This window comes from Scyliorhinus canicula, chromosome 25 (genome assembly GCF_902713615.1).
Source record: "Scyliorhinus canicula chromosome 25, sScyCan1.1, whole genome shotgun sequence".
In the NCBI taxonomy this organism is placed as follows: domain Eukaryota; kingdom Metazoa; phylum Chordata; class Chondrichthyes; order Carcharhiniformes; family Scyliorhinidae; genus Scyliorhinus; species Scyliorhinus canicula.
This window is the reverse complement of record NC_052170.1, coordinates 21,981,023-22,001,314: the sequence shown is the minus strand read 5'-3', so window position 1 is coordinate 22,001,314 and position 20,292 is coordinate 21,981,023. Positions and strand designations below refer to the sequence as shown.

At 55.0% G+C, this 20,292-nt stretch overlaps 1 protein-coding gene across 4 annotated transcripts in view; it reads right to left on the bottom strand.

Annotated features, from left to right (window-relative positions):
* Positions 1-15,462, bottom strand: part of LOC119957108 (cytochrome P450 4F22) — a 74,108-nt gene extending 58,646 nt beyond the window's left edge. For 2 of the 4 annotated variants that reach the window (XM_038784805.1, XM_038784807.1), the window contains exon 1: positions 15,379-15,462. The gene's annotated coding sequence lies outside the window, so the exon portion shown is untranslated. Of the gene's footprint in view, positions 1-1,462; positions 1,481-15,378 lie in introns of those variants that run through there. The other 2 variants (XM_038784808.1, XM_038784809.1) reach the window with 2 other exon arrangements.
* Between the last annotated feature and the right edge of the window lie 4,830 nt (positions 15,463-20,292).

Sequence of the window (20,292 nt, the reverse complement as noted above, 5' to 3'; positions counted from 1 at the left end):
GCCTTGCTCCTATTTCCTATGTCCCGACACCATAACCTGTATGTTTCCCTCCAAGACACCCACCATTCTGACTTGTAAATATATTGCGATCCCTCGGAGACATAGTCACAGAGTCATAAAGCTTAACAGAACAGAATGAGACCCTTCAGCCTCTGCGCTGAAATAGACTGGGCAGCACGGTAGCACAGTGGGCAGCACTGTGGCTTCACAGCGCCAGGGTCCCAGGTTCGATTCCGGCTTGGGTCACTGTCTGTGCGGAGTCTGCACGTCCTCCCCGTGTCTGCGTGGGTTTCCTCCGGGTGCTCCGGTTTCCTCCCACAGTCCAAAGATGTGCAGGTTAGGTGGATTGGCCATGATCAATTGCCCTTAGTGAACAAAAAAGGTTAGGAGAGGCTGTTGGGTTACGGGGATAGGGTGGAAGTGATGGCTTAAGTGGGTCGGTGCAGACTCGATGGGCCGAATGGCCTGCTTCTGCACTGTATGTTCTCTGTTCTAGCCCATTGTGTCTGTGCCAGCCATCAAGCACCCATCTATCCTAATCCCATTTTCCAACAGTTTGTCTATCGCCTTATCTGCTTTGGGATTTCAAATGCTCTTCTAAATACTTCTTAAATGTGGTGGGGGTTCCTGCTTCGACCACCCTTCCAGCCAGCGAGTTCCAGATTCCCAGCACCCTCTGGGTGAACAGGTCTTTCCTCAAGCCCCCTCCCAATCTCCTGCCCCTTACCTTAAATCTACGCCCGCTGGTGACTGATCTCTACCAAGGAGAAAGTTTACTTCCTAACTACCCTATCTACAGGGCGGCGCAGTGGTTAGCACTGCTGCCTCACGGAGCCGAGTACCCGGGTTCGATCCCAACCCCGGGTCACTGTCCGTGTGGAGATTGCACATTCTCCCCGTGTCTGCGTGGGTCTCACCTCTACAACCCAAAGATGTGCAGGGCAGGTGGAGTGGCCACACTAAATTGCCCCTTAATTGGAAAAATAAAATATAAAAATTCTACGTTCCTCATAATTTGATACACCTAAATTACGTCCCCCCCCTCAGCCTTCTCCAAGGAAAACAACCCCAGCCTCTCTTCACAGCTGAAACGCTCCAGCCCAGGCAACATCCTGGTGAATCTCCTCTGCACCCTCTCTAGTCCAATCACATCCTTCCTATAGTGTGGCGACCAGAACTTCACCCAGTACTCCAGCTGTAGCCCAATGAGTGTTTTGTACAGCTCCATCATAACCTCCCTGCTCATTCCTTGGCCAATCAAGCCGATTTATCCCGTAAATGGCTGGGACAAAATCCTGCAACTCCCTCCCTAACAGCACCGTGGGTGTACCTACGCCGCTTGGCCTGCAGCGGTTGGAGAAGCCGGCTCGCCACCCCGTCCTCGAGGGGCAATTAGGGGACGGAAAGAAAACTGAATGACAGCGACGCCCACACGCCATGAAAGAATGAAAACAAGTCTGACCTGAGGGCAGTGAGAATCACAAGAGATCAGAGGGTCAAAGAATAGATTCTTACTGTCAGGAGTGGGACATTGGGCCGAAAAGCAGAACCAACCCACGCATTAAGTGCAATTTAACAGACGGTGCCTCTGTAAGCTGATTGGAGGGTGCTGGCAGAGTCATTGTCACAACACTTCCTCACCCTGTGAAATTCTCTTTTAAAATGAGGTCAAAATAAAGTTAGGCGCAGTTCCTCATTTGTAGAATATAATCAAACAGGATAATTGCACAATTATACACACACACACAGCACTGTGCAGAGTCCATGTTACGCAATGACAGTGTGGTGCTGGCTATGGTGCAAATGGGAAGATTAATAATAATAATCTTGATTGTCACAAGTAGGCTGACATTAACACTGCCACGGGGTTACTGTGAAAAGCCCCTAGTCGCCACACTCCCGGCGCCCGTTCGGGTACGCAGAGGGAGAATTCAGAGTGTCCAATTCACCTAACAAGCACGTCTTTCGGGGCTTGTGGGAGGAAAGCGGAGCACCCGGAGGAAACCCACGCAGACACGGGGAGGACGTGCAGACTCCGCACGGGCAGTGACCCAAGCCGGGAATCGAACCCGGGACCCTGGAGCTGTGAGGCAACAGTGCTAACCACTGTGCTACCGTGCCGCCCTACTAACAGATGCGATATCAGATCTGAGCTGTTCTAACCAGCAGGGAAAGTTGTAAGAGGCTGGTGGTGACCGGCCTTTGTGAAGGGGTTGGGCAGAAAGAAAATAAAGATCGAGTTCCACAGCGCAGAAAGAGGCCGCTCGGTCCATCATGTCTGTACCGGCCATCGGGCACTTATCCATTCTAATCCTATTTTCCAGCACTTGATCCGTAGCCCTGTCTGCTTTGGTGTTTTCAAATGCTCATCTAAATACGTCTTAAATGTTGAGAGGGTTCCCACCTCTACCACCCTTTCAGGCAGCAAGTACCAGATTCCCAGCACCCTCTGGGTGAACAGGTCTTTCCTCAAACCCCCTCTTGCCCCTTACCTTAAATCCAGCCTCCTGGTTATTAACCTCTCTACTAAAAGGGGAAAAGATTCTTCCTATCCACCCTATCTATGTCCCTCATAATCTTGTAAATCTCGATGAAGTCTCCCCCCCCTTTAGCCTCTCTGCTCCAAGGAAAACAACCCCAGCCTAACCAGCCTCTCTCCATAGCTGAAACGCTCCAGCCCAGGCAGAATCCTGGTGAGCCTCCTCTGCACCCGCTCCAGTGTAAATACATCCTTCCTATCGTGTGGCGACGAGAACTGCACACAGTACTCTAGCTGTGGCCCAACGAGCATTTCATGCAGCTCCATCATAACCTCCCTGCTCTTATATTCTATTCATAGAACAAACAGTGCAGAAGGAGGCCATTCGGCCCATCGAGTCTGCACCGACCCACTTAAGCCCTCACTTCCACCCTCTGCGTGTAACCCAATATCCCCCCTCCCTAACCTTTTTGGACACTAAGGGCATGGCCAATCCACCTAACCTGCACATCTTTGGACTGTGGGAGGAAACCGGAGGACCCGGAGGAAACCCACGCAGACACGGGGAGAACGTGCAGACTCCGCACTGACAGTGACCCAGCGGGGAATCGAACTTGGGACCCTGGCGCTGTGAAGCCATTGTGCTATCCACTTGTGCTGCCGTGCTGTCCTCGGCTAATAAAGGCAAGTATCCCAGATACCTTCTCAAACACCTTATCTCCGTGTCCTGCTGCCTGGTCCTCTGTACTTCCGAGCAGTCTACTGTTCATTGTGTATTCCCTTATCTTGTTATTCCTGCCAAAATGCATCACCTCACACTTTTCAGGGTTAAATTGCATTTGCCACTGTTCTGCCCCCCCCCCCCCCCCCCCCCCTGACCAGCCCGTCTATATCGTCCTATAATCCAAGGCCTTCCTCCTCGCTAGTTACCACACAACCAATTTTTGTGTCTTCTGCAAACTTACTACTCACACCACCCGCATCCAACTCAGATCATTAATGTATTAAGGGGAGCCAGCACTGATCCCTGTGGAGCAACACTAGACACAGGCTTCATCCAGTCACAGAAATAACCTTCAACCATTACCCTCCAGCCAGTTTTGGCTCGAATTTGCTAAGTTGCCCTGGATCCTGTGGGCTCTTACCTCCTTGGTCAGTTTCGCATTTGGGAACTTGTCAGAAGCCTTACCGAAGGCCATGTAGATTACATCGACTGCACTACCCTCATCTATACTCCTGGTCACCCCCTCAAAAAATTCAATCAATTGTATTCAGACATGATCTCCCCCTGCAAAGCCATGCTGGCTATCCTTGATTCTCTCCGAGGGGAGATTAATTCTGTCCCCCTGAATTGTTCCCACTAATACCCCATCACCGATGTGGGTCTGGTTTATCCCTACTTCCCTTCTTGAATGACGGTGCCACATTAGCCGTCCTCCAGTCCTCTGCCACCTCTCCAGTGGCCAGCGAGAGTCAGGGCCCCTGTAATCTCCTCCCTCGCCTCCCACAGCAGCCTAGGATACATCTCATCCGGAGATGGGTCCACTTTTAAACCCGCTAAAACTCCCTCCCTCTCAACGCTAAGCTGTTCATAATATCATTCCCTGCTTTCTATACCTACACCATCTCTCCATCTTGAGCAAAGATGCAAAATACTCATTTAATATCTAACCTACATCTTTTGGCTCCATGCACAGATTGCCACTTTGGTACCCAAAGGGCCCTAATCTCTCCCTGGTTTCCCTCTTGCCCCTAATATACTTAGAAAACACTTGGGATTTTCCCTAATTTTTCCCACCGGTGTTTTTCTTATGCCCTCTCTTTGCTCTCCCAATCTATTTTTTAAATAGATTACATTTACTATACTCATGGACTTACTATACTCCTTTAGGACATCCACTGCTTTTAAGCCCTGTATCGGTCATGAACCTCCCATTTCTTTCCTTATCCAAACCTGTGTATCGCTTATAACAGGTATTTTCCCATTTTAGGGGTGGCACAGTGGTTAGCACTGCTGCCTCAGGGCGCCAGGGATCCGGGGTCAATTCCAGTCTTGGGGGACTGTGTGGAGTTCGCACGTTCTCCCTGTATCTGTTTCCTCCGGGTGCTCTGGTTTCCTCCCATAGTCCAAAGATGTGCAGGATAGGTTAGGTGAATTGGCCATGATCAATGCGCGGGGTTATGGGGATAGGGCGGGGGAAGTGGGTCTAGGTAGAGCGCTCTTTCAGAAATTCGGTGCCGATTTGATGGGCCGAATGGTATCCTTCTGCACTGTAGGAAATCTACTTGACGTCCAGGGTTCTATGAACGATTTGGTCCCGCCCTTTACCCTTACGGGGAAAATGTTGAACTTGTACTCTCCAGTTCCTTTTATAAATTTAGAGTACCCAATTAATTTCTTTCCAATTAAGGGGCAATTTAGCTTGGCCAATCTGCCTAGCCTGCACATCTCTTGGGTTGTGGGGGTGAAACCCACGCAAACACGGGACGAATGTGCAAACTCCACACGGACAGTGACCCAGAGCCGGGATCAAACCTGGGACTCCGGTGCCGTGAGGCGGCAGTGCTAACCACTATGCCACCGTGTCGCCTCTCCATTTCCTTTTTGAATGACTCTGATGGGAATTTTCCAACAAGTTGCTATTCCCAGCCCACTTTGGCTGGATCAAGCCCTATCCTATTAAAATTGACCTTCCCCCAATTCAGAACCATATTTCAGGTCTATCTTAATCCTTTTCCATAACTACCTTAAATCTTACTGAGTTATGGTCACTATCACCGAAATGCTCCCCAACTGACACCTCTACCATCTCCCTGGCTTCATTCCCTAAAATTAAGTCAAGCATCAGCCCCTCTCCTGTAGGACTTTCTGCATGCTGGCTCAAAAAGCTCTCCTGGATGCACTTTCTGAGAAGTGGCCTCAGTAAACCTCTCACACTTTGCCTATGCAAATTAATATTGGGAAGTTGAAATCACCGATTCTTATCACCCTATTATTTTTACACTTCTCTGAGATTTGCCTACATGTCTGCTCTTCCATCTCTCCCTGGCTGTTTGGGGCCTTCCAGTAATGTGACTGCCCCCTTTTTTTCCAATCATCATAGAATTTACAGTGCAGAAGGAGGCCATTCGGCCCATCAAGTCTGCACCAGCCCTTGGAAAGAGCTCCCTACTTAAGCCCACGCCTCCACCCTATCCCCGCAACCCAGTAACCCCACCTAACCTTTGGACACTAAGGGGCAATTTAGCATGGCCAATCCACCCAACCTGCACGTCTTTGGACTGTGGGAGGAAACCGGAGCACCCGGAGGAAACCCACGCACGCACGGGGAGGACGTGCAGACTCCACACAGACAGACAGTCACCCAAGGCCGGAATTGAACCCGAGACCCTGGAGCTGTGAGGCAGCAGTGCTAACCACTGTGCCACCGTGCCGTTCATTACTCAGAAAAGGTTAGAGTCAGCAGTGAGCGAAACATAGCCGGTTAACCCCCTCGTGTCTTGATCCGCCACCTAATGATATCAGGGCTGGTCCAGATCCAATTCCATATACCCACCTTTGCTCGATATTCCGCGATACCTTTGGTTACTGGTTAACAAAAATCTATTCATCTCAGGTTTAAAATTAATAATTGACGCACAAGAGATTTCTCATTTCGCTTCTGAAAACTCTGGCTCGCTCCGCAAGGCAGCGCGGCAACAGTTAAAAAGCAAATTACTGCAGTTGCTAGAAACCGAGACAAAACTAGAAAATGCTGGACCCATGACTACGGAAATGGTTTCAGTCTGCCAATTCTGTCCATTCCCCTCCTCGTCTTGAAAGCTCCGATCAATTCATTCCTCAAACGTCTAAATTCCAGGGAATGCGCCGATAGCGTGTGCAAAATCTTCCCTGGAATTTGACCCCCTGCAGTCCAGGTATCATCCTGATAAATGTACACCTGTGCAAAAGGCCAATATGTCTCTCATATTCCATCTTCACCTGCCCACAGGTCCCAGAGGCCAAGCAGCGTAGCGAATGCCCATCATCAGCAACTTCCACCTCATAGTAAGGACAGTTTCAAAAAGCTGTATTCCCCCAATCCCGTGCACATTTGGGCGGACACGAGTTGAAGGGTCAATAACGAGGGGGGCATAATTTTAAGGAGAGGGCAGGAGGTTTAGAGGGAATTTGAGGAAAGGTTTTTTTCACCTGGGGGGGGGGGGGAGGAAACAGTGTCTGGCGCACACTGCCTGGGTTGGAGGGAGGGGGCTAGTGGAGGCAGGAAACCTCACAGCCTTCAAAAAGTACGTGGATGAGCACTTGAAATTCAAGGCTATGGTCCGAGTGTCCAAAGTGGGATTAGTATCAATTTACCGTTGTTTTGTCAGTACAGGCTCGATGGGCCAAAAGGCCTCTTCTGTACTGTGAGACTCTATGACTCTAACAAGGATATCTCTGTCATTTCTGCCAGAGTTAAACTCTCTGTACAGAGCTCCTGAAAGGGGCTAGAGTTAGAGCCCTGAAGGATGCCCTTCAGCCCTTCGAGTCTATCGTGATGGCCCTCTCAATCTTCCGCCAACGGGAACGGTTCCTCCCTCTCTTCTCTGTCCAGACCCCTCATGACCTTGAGCACCTCAAATCGAATTCCCCCTCACCCTCTCGGAGGACAAACAGTTCCCCCCCCCCCCCCGCCCTGCCACCTCTGATCTATCCACATGGCCTGGAGTCCCTTCATCTCCAAAAACCATTCTCGGGGATCTTTCCCGAATGTCTCCCCATTCACATCGGTACGTAAAGTGTGGCTTATACATTTATATGCCCAGGTCTCTCTGTTCCTGTGCCCCCTTTAGAATTTGTATTCTGTATTTCATGTCGTCTCTCTTTGTCCTCCCTACAGAATGGATCATGTCACACATTTTGCCATAAATCCAAAGGTGTGCAGATGAGGTGGATTGGCGGCGCTGAATCGCCCCTTAGTATCAAAAAGGGTAGGTTGAGTTACTGGGTTATGGGGATAGGGTGGAGGCGTGAGCTTAAGTAGGGTGCTCTTTCCAAGAGCTGGTGCAGACTCGATGGGCCGAATGGCCTCCTTTTGCACTGTAAATTCTATGATTCTATGATAATTCTCTCCGCTCCCTGTCTATGACCGCTTCGAGTCAGTGCCTTAGTAACATTACTGCAAAGGAGGTAATTTAGCCCCCAGTAACTTCATTTGAAGCCGGCTTGTGACAATAAGCGATTTTCATTTCAGCTCCATGTTTAGCACGCTGGGCTAAATCGCTGGCTTTGAAAGCAGACCAAGGCAGGCCAGCAGCACGGTTCGATTCCCGTAACAGCCTCCCCGAACAGGCGCCGGAATGTGGCGACTAGGGGCTTTTCACAGTAACTTCGTTGAAGCCTACTCGTGACAATAAGCAATTTTCATTTCAGCTCCATGTTAGCCCTCTAAGCATCCCAGCCAGTCCCATTCCCCATTCAATCCCCCCTGGTAACCACAGAGGGTTTGGTTCTCTCCAGTGCCCCACCCAATTACCTTTTGAAATCATTCATCCGCTTGCACCAGCCTCGTGGACAACGAGACCAGATCATTACTCACTGCGCGCCAGCACCCCCCATCCACCCAACCCCCCCCCCCCCCCCAACCCCCAACCCCCAACGTCAGCCATTGGGAACACCTTTACTTTGTGTCCTCATCATAACCATGTACACCCTCTGTCCAATCCAATCCCCCCCCTCAATCTCCTGGGATGTTTTCAGGCTACAAATTGATGGGCAGCACGGTAGCACAGTGGTTAGCCCTGTTGCTTCACAGCGCCAGGGACCTGGGTTCGATTCCTGGCTTGAGTCACCGTCTATGCGGAGTCTGCACGTTCGCCCCGTGTCTGCGTGGGTTTCCTCCGGGTGCTCCGGTTTCCTCTCGCAAGTCCCGAAAGACGTGCTATTAGGTGAATTGGACATTCTGAATTCTCCCTCCGTGTACCCGAACAGGCGCCGGAATGTGGCGACTGGGGGCTTTTCACAGTAACTTTATTGCAGCGTTAATGTCAGCCTACTTGTGACAATAATAAAGATTATAAATTTGGGGAAAACCGAGTGGTCTCCCCACTAGAATCGGGGTTGGGAAGAGGGTTGTCTCGGCCATTTATGGGAGGACTTTGGAGGAGGACGGGGTGTCCATGGAGGGGGGTGAAGGTGAAGTGGGGGGAAGTTGGGGGTGACGCAAGAGGACAGACTGTGGTGCGAGGTGCTACGGAGGGTAAATGCCTTCAACCCATTACTAATTAAAAATCTCTCCAACTCCTCCTTAAATTTACTCAATACCCCGGCAACCACCGCACTCTGGGGTAGTGAATTCCACAGATTCACAATCTTTTCAGAGAAGTAATGTCTCCCCATCCCGGTTTTAAATCTGCTACCCTTTATTCCAGAACTCTGACCTCTCGTTCCAGAATATCCTACAAGGGGAAACACGTGCTCTGCGTCTACCCTGTCAATCCCCTTTAGTGGCAAAGATCAATGCACGGGATCCTCCAGCTCCCTTTGTGGCTGACGTTTTTGACGCTCTGTCATTCGGACTATATGAAAATCGCTTATTGTCACGAGTAGACTTCAATGAAGTTACTGTGAAAAGCCCCTAGTCGCCACATTCCGGCGCCTGTTCGGGGAGGCTGGTACGGGAATCGAACCGTGCTGCTGGCCTGCTTGGTCTGCTTTCAAAGCCAGAGATTTAGCCCAGTGTGCTAAACCACCCCTCCATATTGCCTCTCCATCACCTTCTGCCAAAATGCATCAGCTTACATGTTGCTATATTAAACTTCATCTGCCACTTATCTGCCCACCTGGCTCGCCCATCTAGGTCACCAAACTGGTAATGCAGGTGGAGCAGATAGTCAAGGAAGTAGTAAAGCATGCTTGCCTTCATTGGCCGGGGCATTGAGTATAAAAATTGGCAAGTCATACTGCAACTGTATAGAAACTTAGTTAGGCCACACTTGGAGTATAGTGTTCAGTTCTGGTCGCCACACTACCAGAAGGATGTGGAGGCTTTAGAGAGGGTGCAGAAGAGATTTACCAGGATGTTGCCTGGTATGGAGGGCATTAGCTCTGAGGAGAGATTGGATAAACTCGATTTGCTCTCACTGGAACGACGGAGGTTGAGGGGCGACCTGACAGTGGTCTTCAAGATTATGAGGGGCACAGACAGAGTGGATCGTCAGAGGCTTTTTCCCAGGGTAGAGGGGTCAATTACTAGGGGACATAAATTTAAGGTGCGAGGGGCAAGGTTTAGAGGAGATGTGCGAGGTAGGTTTTTTACACAGAGGGTAGTGGGTGCCTGGAACTCGCTGCCGGAGGAGGTGGTGGAAGCAGGGACGATAGTGACATTTCAGGGGCAACTTGACAAATACATGAATAGGATGGGAATAGAGGGATACGGACCCCGGAAGTGTAGAAGGTTTTAGGTTAGATGGGCAGTCTGACAAGCAGCCATTTATTACAACTCAGGGAGATGGTGGCGCTGCGGCCATGTCAATGGACTGCAGTCACATGCCCTGGGGACTCTGGTTCAAATCCCACCACGGCAGCTGGTGACATTTACATCCAATTAAATCAAATCAGGAATTGAAAAGCTGGTCTGAACTATAGTGAGCATGAAACTATCATCGATTGCTGTTAAAAAAGAAAACATATGGTTCACTAACATCCTTTAGGGAAGGAAACTGCCTTCCTTACCCGGTCTGGCCTGCATGTGACTCCAGACCCACAGCAATGCGGTTGACTGTCTTTCTGCCCAATGGGATGGCCGAGCGAGACACGCAGTTCAATTAGGGATGGGCAACAAATGCTGGCCAAGTTAGCAACACCCACATCCCATGAGAGAATCTAAAATACTCACTGTTCTCTGCTGAACTTTTCCCTCATTTAATTAAAACCTCAATTTTGTTGACCAGTATTTGTGTAGTACTTTGTCTAAACACTTTTTTAAAAAAAAATCTACACAAGCAACCTCTGTCGCATGGATTGTTATTTCATCAAGGATTTCAATTGGATCACCTTCATTAAATCAAATCTTCCTTCGTGTCTTTGATCTTCCTTTCCTTGACTTTTGTTTCTAAGCCCTTACCTACCACTCGCCTGTCGTTACTAGAAATGCCCAGACTCTTCTCCAGGAACAAAGATGTCACATTTGCCACTCCAACCTGCTGAAACATCCCCAGTTTCTGGAAGTCTATCGCTGTCCTTCTTGCGATTCACACTATTCCACCTTTTGTGTCATCTGCAAATTTTTTATATGTACAAATATATTTATTGTACACCTTCCTTTAATCAAAAAATACACCCCTTCACCATTGCACCCTGCTTCCAATTGCTCGACGAATTTTCACACCCACACAGCCCCTGGGCTTCAGGACCTTCGGAGGAGGAGGTACAATCATACAAGGATCGGTTACAACAGAGTTAGATTCCCAGCACAGACACAGCTCCCCACAGAGCTACAGAGGCAGATATCAGCACAGAGACTCAAGAGTTGCAAAGACAGATCCCGAACAGAGTTAGCGACAGCTGCCAGTACAATCCCACAGATCCCAGCAGAGTCACAGAGACGGAGAAGAACAGAATTAAACAGAGAGAGGCCAAATCCACTCGCCAGCTACAGAGAGTGTCAGAGACAGAGTGAGGGTCAGAGACACAGTGAGGGACTGAGTAGGGACAAAGTCAGAGTGTGGGTTAGAGTGAGCGAGGAGACACAGCGAGGGGGGCACGGTGAGGGACTGGGATCTGTACCTGTTTGTGGGACAGAGTGAGGGGACAGAGTGGATCAGAGTGAGTGAGGGACAGAGTGGGGGGAACCGGGATCTGTACCTGCCTGTGGGACAGACTGAGGGGGCACAGTGGGTGAGGGAGGCTCAGTAAGTGAGGGAGGCTCAGTAAATGAGGGAGGCTCAGTGAGTGAGGGGGCTCATTGAGTGAGGGAGGCTCAGTGAGGGAGGGAGGCTCAGTGAGGGAGGGAGGCTCAGTGAGGGAGGGAGGCTCAGTGAGGGAGGGAGGCTCAGTGAGGGAGGGAGGCTCAGTGAGGGAGGGAGGCTCAGTGAGGGAGGGAGGCTCAGTGAGGGAGGGAGGCTCAGTGAGGGAGGGAGGCTCAGTAAGTGAGGGCGGCTCAGTAAGTGAGGGAGGCTCAGTAAGTGAGGGAGGCTCAGTAAGTGAGGGAGGCTCAGTAAGTGAGGGAGGCTCAGTAAGTGAGGGCGGCTCAGTGAGGGAGGGAGGCTCAGTGAGGGAGGGAGGCTCAGTGAGGGGAGGCTCAGTGAGTGAGGGGGGGCTCAGTGAGTGAGGGGGCACAGTGAGTGAGGGGGCACAGTGGGTGAGGGCGGCTCAGTAAGTGAGGGCGGCTCAGTGAGGGAGGGAGGGAGGCTCAGTGAGGGAGGGAGGCTCAGTGAGGGAGGGAGGCTCAGTGAGGGAGGGAGGCTCAGTGAGGGAGGGAGGCTCAGTGAGGGAGGGAGGCTCAGTGAGGGAGGGAGGCTCAGTGAGGGAGGGAGGCTCAGTGAGGGGGCTCAGTGGGTGAGGGGGCACAGTCAGTGAGGGGGCACAGTGGGTGAGGGGGCACAGTGGGTGAGGGGGAACAGTGGGTGAGGGGGCACAGTGGGTGAGGGGGCACAGTGGGTGAGGGGGCACAGTGGGTGAGGGGGCACAGTGGGTGAGGGGGCACAGTGGGTGAGGGGGCACAGTGGGTGAGGGGGCACAGTGGGTGAGGGGGCACAGTGGGTGAGGGGGCACAGTGGGTGAGGGAGGCTCAGTGGGTGAGGGAGGCTCAGTGGGTGAGGGAGGCTCAGTGGGTGAGGGAGGCTCAGTGGGTGAGGGAGGCTCAGTGGGTGAGGGGGCACAGTGGGTGAGGGGGCACAGTGGGTGAGGGGGCACAGTGGGTGAGGGGGCACAGTGGGTGAGGGGGCACAGTGGGTGAGGGGGCACAGTGGGTGAGGGAGGCTCAGTGGGTGAGGGAGGCTCAGTGGGTGAGGGAGGCTCAGTGGGTGAGGGAGGCTCAGTGGGTGAGGGAGGCTCAGTGGGTGAGGGAGGCTCAGTGGGTGAGGGAGGCTCAGTGAGGGAGGGAGGCTCAGTGAGGGAGGGAGGCTCAGTGAGGGAGGGGGCACAGTAAGTGAGGGAGGGAGGCTCAGTGAGGGAGGGAGGCTCAGTGAGGGAGGGAGGCTCAGTGAGGGAAGGGGCACAGTAAGTGAGGGAGGGAGGCTCAGTGAGGGAGGGAGGGAGGCTCAGTGAGGGAGGGAGGGAGGCTCAGTGAGGGAGGGAGGCTCAGTGACGGAGGGAGGCTCAGTGAGGGAGGGAGGCTCAGTGAGGGAGGGAGGCTCAGTGAGTGAGGGGGAACAGTGGGTGAGGGGGCACAGTGGGTGAGGGGGCACAGTGGGTGAGGGGGCACAGTGGGTGAGGGAGGCTCAGTGGGTGAGGGAGGCTCAGTGGGTGAGGGGGCACAGTGGGTGAGGGGGCACAGTCAGTGAGGGAGGCTCAGTGGGTGAGGGGGCACAGTGGGTGAGGGGGCACAGTCAGTGAGGGGGCACAGTCAGTGAGGGGGCACAGTCAGTGAGGGGGCACAGTCAGTGAGGGGGCACAGAGTGAGGGGGCACAGTCAGTGAGGGGGCACAGTCAGTGAGGGGGCACAGTCAGTGAGGGGGCACAGTCAGTGAGGGGGCACAGTCAGTGAGGGGGCACAGTCAGTGAGGGGGCACAGTGGGTGAGGGGGCACAGTGGGTGAGGGGGCACAGTGGGTGAGGGGGCACAGTCAGTGAGGGGGCACAGTCAGTGAGGGGGCACAGTCAGTGAGGGGGCACAGTCAGTGAGGGGGCACAGTCAGTGAGGGGGCACAGTCAGTGAGGGGGCACAGTCAGTGAGGGGGCACAGTCAGTGAGGGGGCACAGTCAGTGAGGGGGCACAGTGGGTGAGGGGGCACAGTGGGTGAGGGAGGCTCAGTGGGTGAGGGGGCACAGTGGGTGAGGGGGCACAGTGGGTGAGGGGGCACAGTGGGTGAGGGGGCACAGTGGGTGAGGGGGCACAGTGGGTGAGGGGGCACAGTGGGTGAGGGAGGCTCAGTGGGTGAGGGAGGCTCAGTGGGTGAGGGAGGCTCAGTGGGTGAGGGAGGCTCAGTGGGTGAGGGAGGCTCAGTGGGTGAGGGAGGCTCAGTGGGTGAGGGAGGCTCAGTGAGGGAGGGAGGCTCAGTGAGGGAGGGAGGCTCAGTGAGGGAGGGGGCACAGTAAGTGAGGGAGGGAGGCTCAGTGAGGGAGGGAGGCTCAGTGAGGGAGGGAGGCTCAGTGAGGGAAGGGGCACAGTAAGTGAGGGAGGGAGGCTCAGTGAGGGAGGGAGGGAGGCTCAGTGAGGGAGGGAGGGAGGCTCAGTGAGGGAGGGAGGCTCAGTGACGGAGGGAGGCTCAGTGAGGGAGGGAGGCTCAGTGAGGGAGGGAGGCTCAGTGAGTGAGGGGGAACAGTGGGTGAGGGGGCACAGTGGGTGAGGGGGCACAGTGGGTGAGGGGGCACAGTGGGTGAGGGAGGCTCAGTGGGTGAGGGAGGCTCAGTGGGTGAGGGGGCACAGTGGGTGAGGGGGCACAGTCAGTGAGGGAGGCTCAGTGGGTGAGGGGGCACAGTGGGTGAGGGGGCACAGTCAGTGAGGGGGCACAGTCAGTGAGGGGGCACAGTCAGTGAGGGGGCACAGTCAGTGAGGGGGCACAGAGTGAGGGGGCACAGTCAGTGAGGGGGCACAGTCAGTGAGGGGGCACAGTCAGTGAGGGGGCACAGTCAGTGAGGGGGCACAGTCAGTGAGGGGGCACAGTCAGTGAGGGGGCACAGTGGGTGAGGGGGCACAGTGGGTGAGGGGGCACAGTGGGTGAGGGGGCACAGTCAGTGAGGGGGCACAGTCAGTGAGGGGGCACAGTCAGTGAGGGGGCACAGTCAGTGAGGGGGCACAGTCAGTGAGGGGGCACAGTCAGTGAGGGGGCACAGTCAGTGAGGGGGCACAGTCAGTGAGGGGGCACAGTGGGTGAGGGGGCACAGTGGGTGAGGGGGCACAGTGGGTGAGGGGGCACAGTGGGTGAGGGGGCACAGTGGGTGAGGGGGCACAGTGGGTGAGGGGGCACAGTCAGTGAGGGGGCACAGTCAGTGAGGGGGCACAGTGGGTGAGGGGGCACAGTGGGTGAGGGGGCACAGTGGGTGAGGGGGCACAGTGGGTGAGGGGGCACAGTGGGTGAGGGGGCACAGTGGGTGAGGGGGCACAGTGGGTGAGGGGGCACAGTGGGTGAGGGGGCACAGTGGGTGAGGGGGCACAGTGGGTGAGGGAGGCTCAGAGCGTGAGGGAGGCTCAGAGGGTGAGGGAGGCTCAGTGGGTGAGGGAGGCTCAGTGGGTGAGGGAGGCTCAGTGGGTGAGGGAGGCTCAGTGGGTGAGGGAGGCTCAGTGGGTGAGGGAGGCTCAGTGGGTGAGGGAGGCTCAGTGGGTGAGGGAGGCTCAGTGGGTGGAGGAGGCTCAGTGGGTGAGGGAGGCTCAGTGAGTGAGGGGGCACAGAGTGAGGGGGCACAGTGAGTGAGGGGGCACAGTGAGTGAGGGGGCACAGTGAGTGAGGGGGCACAGTGAGTGAGGGGGCACAGTGAGTGAGGGGGCACAGAGTGAGGGGGCACAGTGAGTGAGGGGGCACAGAGTGAGGGGGCACAGTGGGTGAGGGAGGCTCAGTGGGTGAGGGAGGCTCAGTGGGTGAGGGAGGCTCAGTGGGTGAGGGAGGCTCAGTGGGTGAGGGAGGCTCAGTGGGTGAGGGAGGCTCAGTGGGTGGAGGAGGCTCAGCGGGGGACCGGGATCTGTACCTGCCTGTGGGACAGACTGAGGGGGCACAGTGAGTCAGAGTGGGGGACAGAGTGGGGGGGACCGGGATCTGTACCTGCCTGTGCTCCGGCTCCGGGACTCGAACCCGCTCCCTCCAGCCCCAGCCGCAGCTGCCGCTGTCCAGGTGAGTCTGGCCCCGCCTCCCGGATGCCCATTGGCTAAATGACAGAGACCGCTCCGCCCCATAGCCTCGGTGGAACGTCTATTGGCTGGAGCTGTGATTGACAGCTGGGCTGCCCAATAAGAGAACGGCAGGTGTACCCCAGCTGTTGTTTACGGAACAGGACGAGCAGCAGGAGTGGGAGGGGGAGTGAAGAGAAAGAGAAAGAGAAGGAGGAGGAGGAGGAGGAGAATGAGAAGGAGGAGGATGAGAGTGAGAAGAAGGAGGAGGAGGAGGAGGAGAGTGAGAAGAAGGAGGAGGAGGAGGAGGAGAGTGAGAAGGAGGAGGAGAGTGAGAAGGAGGAGGAGGAGAGTGAGAAGGAGGAGGAGGAGGAGGAGGAGAGTGAGAAGGAGGAGGAGGAGGAGGAGGAGAGTGAGAAGGAGGAGGAGAGTGAGAAGGAGGAGGAGGAGAGTGAGAAGGAGGAGGAGAGGTGAGGTGAGGGTGGGAAGGGGAGAAGAGCGAGGAGGAGGTGGAAGAGAGTGAGAAGGAGGATGGGGTGGGGTGAGGAGGAGGAGGAGAATGAGAAGGAGGAGGATGAGAGTGAGAAGAAGGAGGAGGAGGAGGAGGAGAGTGAGAAGAAGGAGGAGGAGGAGGAGGAGAGTGAGAAGGAGGAGGAGAGTGAGAAGGAGGAGGAGGAGAGTGAGAAGGAGGAGGAGGAGGAGGAGGAGAGTGAGAAGGAGGAGGAGGAGGAGGAGGAGAGTGAGAAGGAGGAGGAGAGTGAGAAGGAGGAGGAGGAGAGTGAGAAGGAGGAGGAGAGGTGAGGTGAGGGTGGGAAGGGGAGAAGAGCGAGGAGGAGGTGGAAGAGAGTGAGAAGGAGGATGGGGTGGGGTGAGGAGGAGGAGGAGGTGGAAGAGAGTGAGAAGGAGGTGAGGTGAGGGTGAGGGCAGGAGGGGGTGGAAGAGAGGGAGGTGGGGTGAGGTGAGGTGAGGGGGGAGGGGGGAGGAGGAGGTGGAAGAGAGTGAGAAGGAGGATGGGGTGGGGTGAGGTGAGGTCGGGAGGGGGAGTAGAGCGAGGAGGAGGTGGAAGAGAGTGAGAAGGAGGTGGGGTGAGGTGACGGTGAGAGCAGGAGGTGGTGTGAGGTGAGGGTGAGGGCAGGAGGGGGGAGGAGGAGGTGGAAGAGAGTGAGGAGGAGGTGGGGTGAGGTGAGGGCGGGAGGGGGAGAAGGAGGTGGAAGAGAGTGAGGAGGGGGTGGGGTGAGGTGAGGGTGAGGGCGGGAGGGGCAGGAGGAGGTGGAAGAGAGTGAGAAGGAGGGTGGGGTGGGGTGAGGTGAGGGTGAGGGCGGGAGGTAGAAGAGAGTGAGAAGGAGGTGGGGTGAGGTGAGGGGGGGGAGGAGGAGGTGGAAGAGAATGATGAGGAGGTGAGGGTGAGGGCGGGAGGGGGAGGAGTAGGTGGAAGAGAGTGAGGTGAGGTGAGGGTGGGAGGTGGAGGTGGAAGAGAGTGAGGAGGAGGTGGAAGAGAGTGAGGAGGAGGTGGAAGAGAGTGGGATGAGGTGGGGTGGGAAGGGGAGGAGAGTGAGGAGGTGGGGTGAGGGCGGGAGGGGGAGGAGAGTGAGGGGAGAGGGAGGAGAGTGAGGAGGAGGTGGAAGAGAGTGAGGAGGTGGAAGAGAGTGAGAAGGGGGAGGAGGTGGGGTGAGGGTGAGGGTGGGAGGGGAGGAGAGTGAGAAAGAGGAGGAGGTAGGGTGAGATGAGAGGGAGGGGGAGGAGGGTGAGGGCGGGAGGTGAGGAGGAGGTGGAAGAGGGTGAGGTGAGGTAAGGGCGGGACGGGGAGGAGAGTGTGGAGGAGGTGGAAGAGAGTGAGGAGGAGGTGGGGTGGGGTGAGGGCGGAAGGGGGGAGGAGGAGGTGGAAGAGAGGGAGGAGGTAGGGTGGGAGGGGGAGGAGAGTGAGGAGGAGATGGAAGAGAGTGAGGAGGAGGAGGTGGGGTGAGGTGAGGGCGGGAGGGGGAGGAGAGTGAGGAGGAGGAGGTGGGGTGGGGTGAGGTGGGATGAGGTGAGGGCAGGAGGGGGAGGAGAGTGAGGTGGGGTGAGATGAGGTGAGGTGGAGTGCGGTGAGGTGAGGGCGGGAGGGGAGGAGAGTGAGGAGGAGGAGGTGGGGTGAAGTGAGGGCGGGAGGGGGAGGAGAGTGAGGAGGAGGTGGGGTGGAGTGCGGTGAGGGCGGGAGGGGGAGGAGAGTGAGGAGGAGGAGGTGGGGTGGGGTGAAGTGAGGGTGGGAGGGGGAGGAGAGTGAGGTGGGATGAGGTGAGGTGGAGTGCGGTGAGGTGTGGATGAGGGCGGGAGGGGTAGGAGAGTGCGGAGGAGGTGGAAGAGAGTGAGAAGGGGTTGAGGTGGAGTGCGGTGAGGTGTGGGTGAGGGCGGGAGGGGGAGGAGAGTGAGGAGGAGGTGGAAGAGAGTGAGAAGGGGTTGAGGTGGAGTGCGGTGAGGTGTGGGTGAGGGCGGGAGGGGGAGGAGAGTGAGGAGGAGGTGGAAGAGAGTGAGAAGGAGGAGGAGGGTGTAAAAGAGGAGGGCGAGGAGTAGGGGAGGGTGAAAAAGGCTAGAAATGGAAAGGGGTCTTCAGGAATACTGCTGCCAATTGTTCCCCACTTGCCGCAGGGATTCTCGCTGTCCCACTCTAAATCACCCACTGCAACACTTCACTCACTATTCGTTCAATATGATCAGTGAAAGCCAGCGGCTCCCCTTGCTGGATGTAAAGAGTGGTGCAGCAGAAAGTTCAATCAAAGATAGAAGTGGATGTACTGGGGTATAACACTGAACTGATATTGATTCATCAGCAGTGTCTGGCTAAGCGTTTAATCAGCCAGGAAGGTATAACGTATTAATGAGGGAATGGGAAACGTGTGACAGTGAGGGTATGGGGTGAGTGTGTAATGTGTTACAGTGAGGGGATGGGGTGAGTGTGTAATGTGTTACAGTGAGGGGATGGAGGATGGGGTGAGTGTGTAATGTGTTACAGTGAGGGGATGGGGTGAGTGTGTAATGTGTTACAGTGAGGGGATGGGGATGGGGTGAGTGTGTAATGTGTTACAGTGAGGGGATGGGGATGGGGCGAGTGTGTAATGTGTTACAGTGAGGGGATGGGGATGGGGTGAGTGTGTAATGTGTTACAGTGAGGGGATGGGGTGAGTGTGTAATGTGTCACAGTTGGGGGATGGGGTGAGTGTGTAATGTGTTCCAGTGAGGGGATGGGGTGAGTGTGTAATGTGTTACAGTGAGGGGATGGGGTGAGTGTGTAATGTGTTACAGCGAGGGGATGGGGTGAGTGTGTAATGTGTTACAGTGAGGGGATGGGGTGAGTGTGTAATGTGTTACAGTGAGGGGATGGGGATGGGGTGAGTGTGTAATGTGTCACAGTTGGGGGATGGGGATGGGGTGAGTGTGTAATGTGTTCCAGTGAGGGGATGGGGTGAGTGTGTAATGTGTTACAGTGAGGGGATGGGGTGAGTGTGTAATGTGTTACAGCGAGGGGATGGGGTGAGTGTGTAATGTGTTACAGTGAGGGGATGGGGATGGGGTGAGTGTGTAATGTGTTACAGTGAGGGGATGGGGTGAGTGTGTAATGTGTTACAGTGAGGGGATGGGGTGAGTGTGTAATGTGTTACAGTGAGGGGATGGGGATGGGGTGAGTGTGTAACGTGTTACAGTGAGGGGATGGGGTGAGTGTGTAATGTGTTACAGTGAGGGGATGGGGTGAGTGTGTAATGTGTTACAGCGAGGGGATGGGGTGAGTGTGTAATGTGTTACAGTGAGGGGATGGGGATGGGGTGAGTGTGTAATGTGTTACAGTGAGGGGATGGGATGAGTGTGTAATGTGTTACAGTGAGGGGATGGGGTGAGTGTGTAATGTGTTACAGTGAGGGGATGGGGATGGGGTGAGTGTGTAACGTGTTACAGTGAGGGGATGGGGTGAGTGTGTAATGTGTTACAGTGAGGGGATGGGGTGAGTGTGTAATGTGTTACAGTGAGGGGATGGGGTGAGTGTGTAATGTGTTACAGTGAGGGGATGGGGTGAGTGTGTAATGTGTTACAGTGAGGGGATGGGGTGAGTGTGTAATGTGTTACAGTGAGGGGATGGAGTGAGTGTGTAATGTGTTACAGTGAGGGGATGGGGTGAGTGTGTAACGTGTTACAGTGAGGGGATGGGGATGGGGTGAGTGTGTAATGTGTTACAGTGGGGATGGGGTGAGTGTGTAATGTGTTACAGTGAGGGGATGGGGATGGGGTGAGTGTGTAATGTGTTACAGTGAGGGGATGGGGTGAGTGTGTAATGTGTTACAGTGAGGGGATGGGGTGAGTGTGTAATGTGTTACAGTGAGGGGATGGGGATGGGGCGAGTGTGTAATGTGTTACAGTGAGGGGATGGGGATGGGGTGAATGTGTAATGTGTTACAGTGAGGGGATGGGGTGAGTGTGTAATGTGTTACAGTGAGGGGATGGGGATGGGGTGAGTGTGTAATGTGTTACAGTGAGGGGATGGGGTGAGTGTGTAATGTGTCACAGTGAGGGGATGGGGATAGGGTGAGTGTGTAATGTGTTACAGTGAGGGGATGGGGTGAGTGTGTAATGTGTTACAGTGAGGGGATGGGGATGGGGTGAGTGTGTAATGTGTTGCAGTGAGGGGATGGGGTGAGTGTGTAATGTGTTACAGTGAGGGGATGGGGATGGGGTGAGTGTGTAATGTGTTACAGTGAGGGGATTGGGGTGAGTGTGTAATGTGTTACAGTGAGGGGATGGGGTGAGTGTGTAATGTGTTACAGTGAGGGGATGGGGATGGGGTGAGTGTGTAATGTGTTACAGTGAGGGGATGGGGTGAGTG